Raw genomic sequence first — 9,052 nt, 5'->3', positions numbered from 1 at the left:
GCCTCTGAGGCCCTGCGGGGCGAGGAGGAGGGAGGGAAAGAGGGGAGGCGGGAGGAGGCAGAGGAGTAGTGGAGGAAGGTGAAGAAAGGGGAGGGCAAAGGGGAGGGAACGAGCCGCGGGGGAGGCGGAGTCTGACGGGGAGTCGGGGCGGGGAGGAGGAGGCGGCGGGAAGGGGAGGCGGGGAGCGGAGGAGGGGCCTGCGCACCGCCCCGCGCCCTCCCTCCCGCGCCGGCCTCCGCGCCCTCGCGCGCCGCAGCATCCCCGCGCCGCCGGGCCTCGCCGCCCCTCCGAGCGCGGCCCGAACCGGCCCGCAGACCCCGCTCCGCCCCGCCCGCCGCCGCCGCCGCCGCCATTCCTGCGCCCGCGCTCGCCCGGCCGGGCACTACCGGGACGCGCAGCCAGGACGCGCCACGCCAGGTAAGGGCCGGCGGGCGGCGGGAGCGCGCGGGCCCGGCAGGTGCGCGGGGGCGGCGGGACCCTCCCGGAGACCCCGGGCCCCAGATTGCCCCCCGGAGCCTCCACCCCGCCAGACCCTCCCGCAGTCTCCGCCCCGGAGCCCCCCTGACTCCTCCCCGGACCCCCGGACCCTCCCGGAGTCCCTTCCTTGGACCCTCCCAGAGTCTCCGCCTGGGAGCCCCCAGGCCCCTCCCAGGACCTTCGGGACCCCTCCCCTCCCGAGCACCCTCCGGGCCCGGCGCGCAGGTGGCTCCGGGGGCGCAGGGCGTGCAGCCGATCGGGGCTGCGAGCGGGGGCGGCGCTCAGACCAGGCCCGCCGCGCCCCTGGCCATTGGGCCCGCGCCGGCTCCGGCCCCTTGGGCCTGGCCGGGCTCCGCGGGCTTCTATTTCGGTCGGGAGGCCGCGGCCCCCGTGCGCCCGAGCGGAGGCGCGCACTCAGACAGGTGGGGCAGGTCAGGGCCCTGGCGGTGAGCGCTGCAGGCCTCAGCTTCCTTCAGGGTTTCCGCTGCGTGATTCTGGAACAGCCAAGGGGAGTCAGCAGCTTTAGCAGGGGCTGCACCTGTTGCGGCCGCCTGGTGAGCGGCGGGGAGCTGAAGCCACTGGGGCTTTGCCAGTGCACACATGGAACGGAGAGCTGGGTGGGGGTCCTTGTCTTCGCTTATTGGATTTAGGGTTGGGGTGGGGGGGTGCGGGTGAGTGTGTAGACGGGCAGTTCACGGAAAATGAGGCCTGTTGTCAAGGGCCGGGCCCTGCTCTCCAGCCCTGTGCCTCCCAAAGTTGCTCTGCTTTTGTTTTAAAAGCCTCCCCTTACCTTGAGCATGGCTAGGCCCGTGGGTGGCCAGGCCGCTGCAGGCCAGGCCCGACCTGGGGCTTGTGGCCAAGCAGCTGGCCCCCCTGTTCCCGAGTCTATTCAGGTCCACCAGGCGCCACGGAGCGGAAGTTTCCTTTGCAGGGGGTGAAGTGACATCGTGGGCTGTCACCTCATATCTGCCCCAGGCCTGGGGCCAGCCTGCTGGCGGCCTGGGCACCGTTATTTGGGAGTGTTTACTGTGTCCCAGAAACAGGCTGCCTCAGCCAGCGCTGGGGCCAGGATTCTGGTGGAGATAATGCCCCAATTGTCACTTGAACGGTTGGTATCTATACACATCGTCTGCAAAAATAGAGAAGAATAAAGCCGGCCTGCTCTGAGTACTCCAGGCACCGTGTGCTACCAGGGATAAAGCCTCAGGAATGAGGGGATGGCGAGGGACTCACTGGCTGTTTCTGTGGCCAAGGACTGGCCCTCAGGGAGCCAGACCCTCACTTCAGGCTGGAAGTGTCTGTGGGACACGCAGCAGGTGAATGAAAGGAAGGAAGAAAACCTCACCAGTGACAGTGGGAGGTCGCTCTGCTCCATCACTCCCTTGCAGGACCATGAGCTGGGGGTGGGGGGAGTGACTGACTCCCCACGATGGGCTTTGCCATCTGTTTGCCTCTGAAACAGTGCTGTTGAGTTCCTCTGCTCACCCTCTGCCCAGACTAGCACAAGTCTCTTGGAAGATGCAGCTTTGCAGAGCCCCCTCCCCTGGTGACTGGGGTGGCCTGCTGGCCTTGCTCAGGCCCTGACGGGCAGTGCACACACCCAAGCTGGGGTGTGGGGTGCAAGGCCACGCTGCACAGCTCTCCAGCAGCTCTGGGGCGCGGGGGTGGGGTGAGGGGAGGCAGGGAGATGACCTTAATGATGTCATTCCCTTGTGATCCCCGCCGTGTGGGTTATCTGAGGCGGATTTCATCTGGAGGGCCTTCCCCACACCAGGCAGGGATGTCTAGGCCAGTCTTGGGAGTGCACGCTAATGGTGCCTGCCCATAGCAAAATCAATAACGCATTGCACAGATCGTGGGTCCTCTGCCTCTCCCACACCCAGTGTGGACGGGCCCAGGCCTCCGGCCCCTCCCTCTGGGTCCCATTTCTGGTGTTGAGGGAGGAACAGGCAGGGCAGGGAGGGTGGCTGCAGAGGCTTCTGACGCCGTGTCCTGAGTGGTGAGTCTGAGGCCAGAGCCCCTGGGTCGGCAGCTGGGACCCTGGTCCCCAGGCATCCCCACTGCTGGCTGGGGTAGGCCCCTGCTGCTGTGGCCGGGGATTCACTTCCCGATTGTTCCATAATTTACAGTGACTTTCCTCTTCGTCTAAGAATTTGCTTGGTTGAAAGAGCTGCCGGGAGGCGAGGTGGCCGGCAGGAGCTCCGAGCGCCCCCGTGCCCCCGGGCTCTGCCGGGAGCAGCAGTGGTAGTCTGTTAAGTGGCCGGGCGTGCAGGGTGGCTGGGCGGTGAAGCTGGCCGTGCAAAACCCTACAGATGAATTTGCTGTCGGCTGATGGGGGCTGGCGCTGGGAGAAAGGCCACCAGCTTCACAGTTCCCAGTTGGGAGCAGTTCTTTCTCTCTGGCCCTGTCACCACGGCAGAAGGGAGACTAGAAGAAGGAAATGGCCGAACAGAAGGGATGGGGGCACCGGGGTGGGGGGGTAGGTCTCCTCTGCCTCGGTCTTGGGTCTGCCCCCGCACCACTGGGCTGGGGCCGTCTGGGGACGTCTTGGGGCGTCGCCCGAGAGCAGGGCCGGTCAGGCAGGCTTCTTGGCACTGGAACCGGGGCTCAGCTCGCAGCAATTTGCAGGCTTCCCGTTGGTGGTGGGGGTGACACGGGGAAGCCAGAATTTACTAGGAGGAAATACCTGCTGATTTGGGAGGGCGCGTAGTTGGCCTCGCCTGGAGAGGGGGTGGCGTTTGTGGCACAACAATTAAGGTGATTTTGGGGCTGAGCAAGTAGCCCATCCCAGTTCCTTGAGTGGCTCACTTTCAGCTTGCCTGATGCTCCCCGAGCGCCGTGCCAGGGCCGGCTCCCTGCGCCCGCCGCCAGTCCAGGGCTTTGAAGCAGCCTGGGGCATCCGAGGTCTGGGTGCGCCTCCAGCGGGATGGGGGCCCTTCTGTGGTCTAAAAGCCTCAGATGCTGTCCATGAGGGCGCAGACTGCACCCTCTGCCCGGGCCACTTCTGAGCAGCTCCCCAGGACTGCAGGCTCTGGACAAAATGCAGTCAGACCAGCACTTGATTTAACTCAAGAATCATTCTTTTAAAAAATTATGGTGTTTATGAGACAGTTGATATTTGTTGTGCAAGTGATGATTTTAAAAAGAACGGTCATAGTCCTTAATAGCAGTGCTGTGGTCGTGCTGAAATGACCTGTGAGCTGTGGGCACGGGAGGGTGTGCAGAGGAAGCAAGAGAGCATTTGGGGTCTGTTTCCCATCAGCAGGGTGGGAGGTGGGTGGGTTTGGAGGGGTGGCCTTGTCCGGGGGTAGTTGGGTCTGGGGGAGGGTACCTTGTTAACCCTCATTATTCGGTTCTGTCCACTTCCTTTATTTTCAAAATTCTCTGTCATGAAAAGTGTATCATAACCTAAGAACCGCACGTCCCCTCCCAGAAGCACGCCAGAGGTCCTTCAGCTCATGACACAGTGCAGAGGTTTCCTTCAAAAGAAGTGCCGACACATGAAGTGAAACCACCGCTTCTTCATGGAGAATGTATGGCAGGAGCCGGTTTTCGTGTGCGTACATGTCAAAAGGAACGTGGACAGGCACATAGCGTTTTTCAACAGATAATTGTGGAGTGCCCGCTGTGGACAGCAGGAGCTGCTCCAGGCCCTAGGGGGGGTGTGTGTGTGTGTGCGCGTGCGTGCATGTGCGTGCATGTGTGTGCATGTATGCATGTGTACGTGTGCACATGCTATGTATCTGTGTGCATGTGTGGGTGTGTGCTGTGTATGTGCGTGTGTGTATGTGTGCTGTGTATGTGCGTATACGTGTGTGTGCGTGTGTGTGCTGTGCATGTGTGTATATGTGCTGTGTATGTGTGTGCATACATGTGTGTATGTGTGTGCGTGCTGTGTATGTTCGTGCATGTGTGTATGTGTGCTGTGTATGTGTGTATACGTGTGTGTGCGTGTGTGCTGTGCATGTGTGTATATGTGCTGTGTATGTGTGTATACATGTGTGTGTGCGTACGTGCTGTGCATGTGTGTATATGTGCTGTGCATACATGTGTGTGTGCGTGCTTTGTATGTGTGTGCATGTGTGTATATGCTGTGTATGTGTGCACACGTGTGTGTGCGTGCTTTGTATGTGTGTGCATGTGTGTATATGTGCTGTGTATGTGTGTGCGTGTGCGTGCATGTGCGTGCTTTGTGTGTGCTGTGTGTGCATGTGTGTGCGTATGAGTGTACGTGTGTGCATGTGTGTGCATACATGTGTGCACATGTGTGCCTTGCGTGTGTGCATGTGTGTGCATGTGCGTGTGTGTGTGCTGTGTGTGCATGTGCTGCGTGTGTGCATGCATGTGTGTATGTGTGTGCATGTGTGTGCATGCGTGCATGTGCGTGTGTGCGTGTGTGTTGGAGGAGGAAGTGTGCATGTGTATTGGGGGAAGGACAGGGAAGGGATGAAAGAGGAAGAGGAACTACTTTTTTCCCTTCTATGTATTTCAGTTAGTTGTTTTTATAATGGAATTTTTTTTTTCAGTCTAAAAATTAATTTTTAAGAAGGGTTTCTCCATTAGGTAATATAATATCCTTTTCTAAATGTTCCAAGTTTCTACATCTAAATTTATTACAAACGGGACTTGATTTGTAGAAACCTGTGTTCCTGCACACCGTAGTAGGGATGACGTGGTCCACGTGAGGTGCTCTGGAGTCAGCGGTCCTGGCCCTCTGAGCAAGTGCTCTGTGGGCCGTGAGGAGACAGACATGGGCGCCTTGCCCTCGGCAGCCGGGGAGACCAGCCCCAGACGCTGAACCTCGAACGCCAGCGTGTCGCCCAGCGAGGCCAGACCTCGGCAGAGGTCGTCTGTGCTCTCCTGGGGCCTGGGGCCTGGGGCGGGGGGCCCTCAGCTCAGACCCAGGCGGTCCTGGTTCAGGTGGAGAGGCACGCCCCCTCTGCGGCCCAAGAGCAAACGCAACCTGGTCCAGAGCCTTGGCTGCAGGTCCCCCCGGCGGGTGGGGGTGCAGCCCCGTGGGCAGTTCCACTCATTCTCCGTGCTTGCTTTGTTTTTGCTTTCTCTTAGTAGAGGGTATGTCAGGTCACTGCCATCCACGCTAACTAAAAAGCATAAAGATGGTGAGTCTGCCAGGTGGAAAGCACAAATGGCCTGGGATCCGAAGGGTTTTCCCCCATTTGCCTAGTGCGAGACCTTCTCGGAGCTTTGACCGCCGGAGTGGCATTTGCTCTGACCCCGCATTCGGGTGGCGTTTGGCTCTGCCGCGTGTGTGTCGAGGTGGGCGCTCTGCCCCCGCGCTCGGCGCCCGCACCCCTGTCCGCCGTGTGGCGAGGGAGGGGCCCGCCCCGGCGCGCTGCTCCGAGCCCGCGGTCCAGGCTGCAGGTCTGCGGGGCGAGAGCCGCCCGCCGGCGCTCGGGGCCAGAGCGTGACGCGTCCCCTCGTGGGGGCCCACCAGCACCTCGCACGCTCGGCTGCTGCACGGAGGGCTTCCGCGGGCGGCTCTGTGCCAAGCGACGGCCCAGCGAGAAGCCGAGGCGCCGAGGGCCGTGCCCGCGGGGCGCTCCCGCCAGGCCGAGGGACGGGGCCGGCCAACGGGGCCGAGAAGTCAGGTTCTGTCCCACGCGGGGCCGTCGTGGGGTGTTTGGGGTTCGAAACCAGCTGGCCAGCGGGCGGGAGGGGCGCCGGGGTCGGGCCACGTCCCCGTGTGGGGAACACGGCGCTCACGGGCGGTGCAGCAGCAGGAGGCCGGGGACCCCAAGACCCAGGCTCAGGCGACCGGACGCGGGGTGCAGCCGGGTCGTCCTGGGCTGGGGCCGTCGCGGGCGAGCCCTTGTGCGGAGTCAGGGAGGACGGCCGCTCTCGGGGTCGTGCCTGCGAGCCCGCGCCGTCCGTGTGCGGCTGTGAGGAGCGTGTGGGCCGCCGAGGCTGGGCGTCAGCCTGCTGCTGGGGCAGGGCTGGAGCTTTTATTTTGTGTTTTGTTTTATTATTTTATTTTGAGAGAGCACGAGCGCGGGAGTGTGAGCACGCATGCGTGAGCAGGGAGGGGGCGGGGCAGAGGTGGAGCGAGAGAGAATCCCAAGCAGACACGGCGCTGAGTGGGGAGCCCGACTTGGGGCTCAGCCTCTCGACCCTGAGATCCTGACCTGAGCCGAAACCCCGAGTCGGACGCTCGACCCACGGCGCCATGGAGGCGCCCCCAGGGGTGAAGCTTTTAAAGCTGCGAGTCAGCGGACAGCCAGAGGTGGAGAGGGAGAGGGCACCTGAGGGACCGTGAGCGGTGGCCAGTGAGGCCGGAGGAAGCCCCCCAGCCGAGGGGTCCCGGTCGGTGAGGGCTCGGAGCTGACCCCAGGAGCCTGGAGGAGGCTGGGGAGCTGAGGTGGCCTGCGGGCGTGGTCGGCAAGAGCTCAGGAGGCAGGGAGCGGGGACTGCGGCCCCTGTTTGGCGAGCTGGCCTTGCGGGGCGGCCCGGTCAGTGGGGTGGGGGGCAGCCAGGGTGCTGTCGGGGCCTGGGTCCTGAAGGGAGGGACGAGCCGTGAAGGCAGTGGGGAGGTGGCTCTTGCTGGAGCCCTCCAGGTGGGGGAGCCGGCCGGCCCGGGGTCTCCCCACCAGCTTGCAGTGTGGCCCGCAGCCTGCGTGCACGCGCCTCAGCTCGCCGCCCGCCCGGGGTCCACGCACAGGCGGGGCCGGGGCGCCAGAGGGCGCGGTGGAGGCACAGGCGGGAGCTCACGGGGGCACCGGGGACCCTGGAGAGCCGTCCACCCGGCGCCCGGGCAGGGCGGGCTGCCGTCCGACGGTGCTGGGCAGAAGGAGGGAGGGGGCCGGTCCACTGCGGGGCGGGTCTGCCCAGAAACCGAGGCTGGAAGTGGGGCCCCGTCGCGGGGGCCGTTGGCCGCGGGGGGACTGTGAACATTCCCTCCGGCCGTGACCTGGCATCTGCTACAGCTGGGCCCCGGCCACCAGCGGGGACCCGGGTCTTGTCTAGAGCAGCGACTTCGTCCCGGGGCACCTGACCGCCGGCCGAGAGCGGGTCTGTGAGGGCCTGGCCCCCGGGTCAAGGCCCGGCTGGCGCGTGCACGGGCCCTGGGTGGACGGCGCGGCAGAGGCCGGGTGCTCGCCCAGAGGGACAGCGCTTGCTTCACCAGTTTTAACGAGGTGTGATTGCCACACAGCAACAGGCCCGTTTTCGGGGCATGCGGAGTGTTTTGAGAAATGTGCTCAGCCGTGCGGCTGCCGCCGTGATGGTGACACAGGCCCGGTCTCGGCCCACGCAGCGGCTCGCCAACGTGCCCCGCGGCCTGGCCCGCTCACGGAAGGGTTGCGTGGGGGCGAGTGAGCCCCTTTGGCCTGTGAGCACTCCCCAGGTTCCCTCTTCCCTTTGCACTCAGCCCCCTGCCCAGGTGACCGCTGATCTGCTGAGATTAGATTATGGCCGATGAGACGTGTTTCTTCAAGAGTTTCAAAGGGAGGCATGTTCACAGACTGTGGGTCCGCTGCTTTCGCGCAGCGCGGTGGTTTTGAGATGCTCACGTGTTACTGTGTGTGCGAGAACTCCGTGTCTGTTTAGGGCTGAGTTCTGTTGAATGGTTGGGTGTCCCAGGGCTTATCGATTCGTGCACCTGTGGTTGGATGTTTGCGTCGCCTCCCATTTGGGGTTGTTGGGAATAAAAGTGCTGTGGGCTACAACTCAACACGGGAGGAAACGCAGCCACTTAAACATGAGTAGACGCGTCTCCAAGAAGATGCAGAAAGGACGGGGAAGCATGTGGTAGGATGCTCACCATCGTTAGTCACTGGGCAAGCGCAGAGCAAAACCACGACGAGATACCACTTGCTACCCATCAGACGGGCTCTTGCCCAGAAACAGGGTTGGGAGCTCGGGAGGAATGAGAGCCTGATGCCTTGCGGCGGGAATGGGACATCGTGCAGCAGGGAGAGTCCTCGAGGACTTCCGTGTAGGATAGCCCTGGGACCCCACAGTCCCCCCGGGGTATCTGCCCAGAAGAGCCGAAGACAGGCGTTCGAGCCAAAAGCTGCAGTGCCAGCAACAGCCGTGAGCTGGGAGCCACGCAGGCGTCCGCAGTGGATGAATGGCCGGGCGGACATGTCCCGCCACACCTGGACGAAGCGCTGACACGCTACATCGCGGATGCCCCTGGGAAACATTGAGCAGGGACATGGACGGGGACATATTCTGTGATTACATTTACGTGAAATGTCTGGAATAGGCGGGTCCGTGGAGACCGGAAGCAGTCAGGGGGCCTGCGGCTGGGGGAGGGGATGGGGGGAGTTCATGCGAGCGGGGTTTCCTTTTGGGGCGAAGAAAGGGCTCTGGAGCTGCATCCTGGTCATGGTTACATGGCGCTGGGAACGTACTCTGTGTCACCACATGATAGACTTTAACAGGGAAAGGTACTCTGTGTCACCGCATGGGACACTTTAACAGGGGAACGTACTCTGTGTCACCGCATGGGACACTTTAACAGGGGAACGTACTCTGTGTCACCGCATGGGACACTTTAACAGGGAAAGGTACTCTGTGTCACCGCATGGGACACTTTAACAGGGAAAGGTACTCT

Source organism: Phoca vitulina, unplaced genomic scaffold, assembly GCF_004348235.1.
Source record: "Phoca vitulina isolate PV1807 unplaced genomic scaffold, GSC_HSeal_1.0 scaffold37, whole genome shotgun sequence".
NCBI classification, from domain to species: Eukaryota; Metazoa; Chordata; class Mammalia; order Carnivora; family Phocidae; genus Phoca; species Phoca vitulina.
This window is presented reverse-complemented; position numbering follows the sequence as displayed.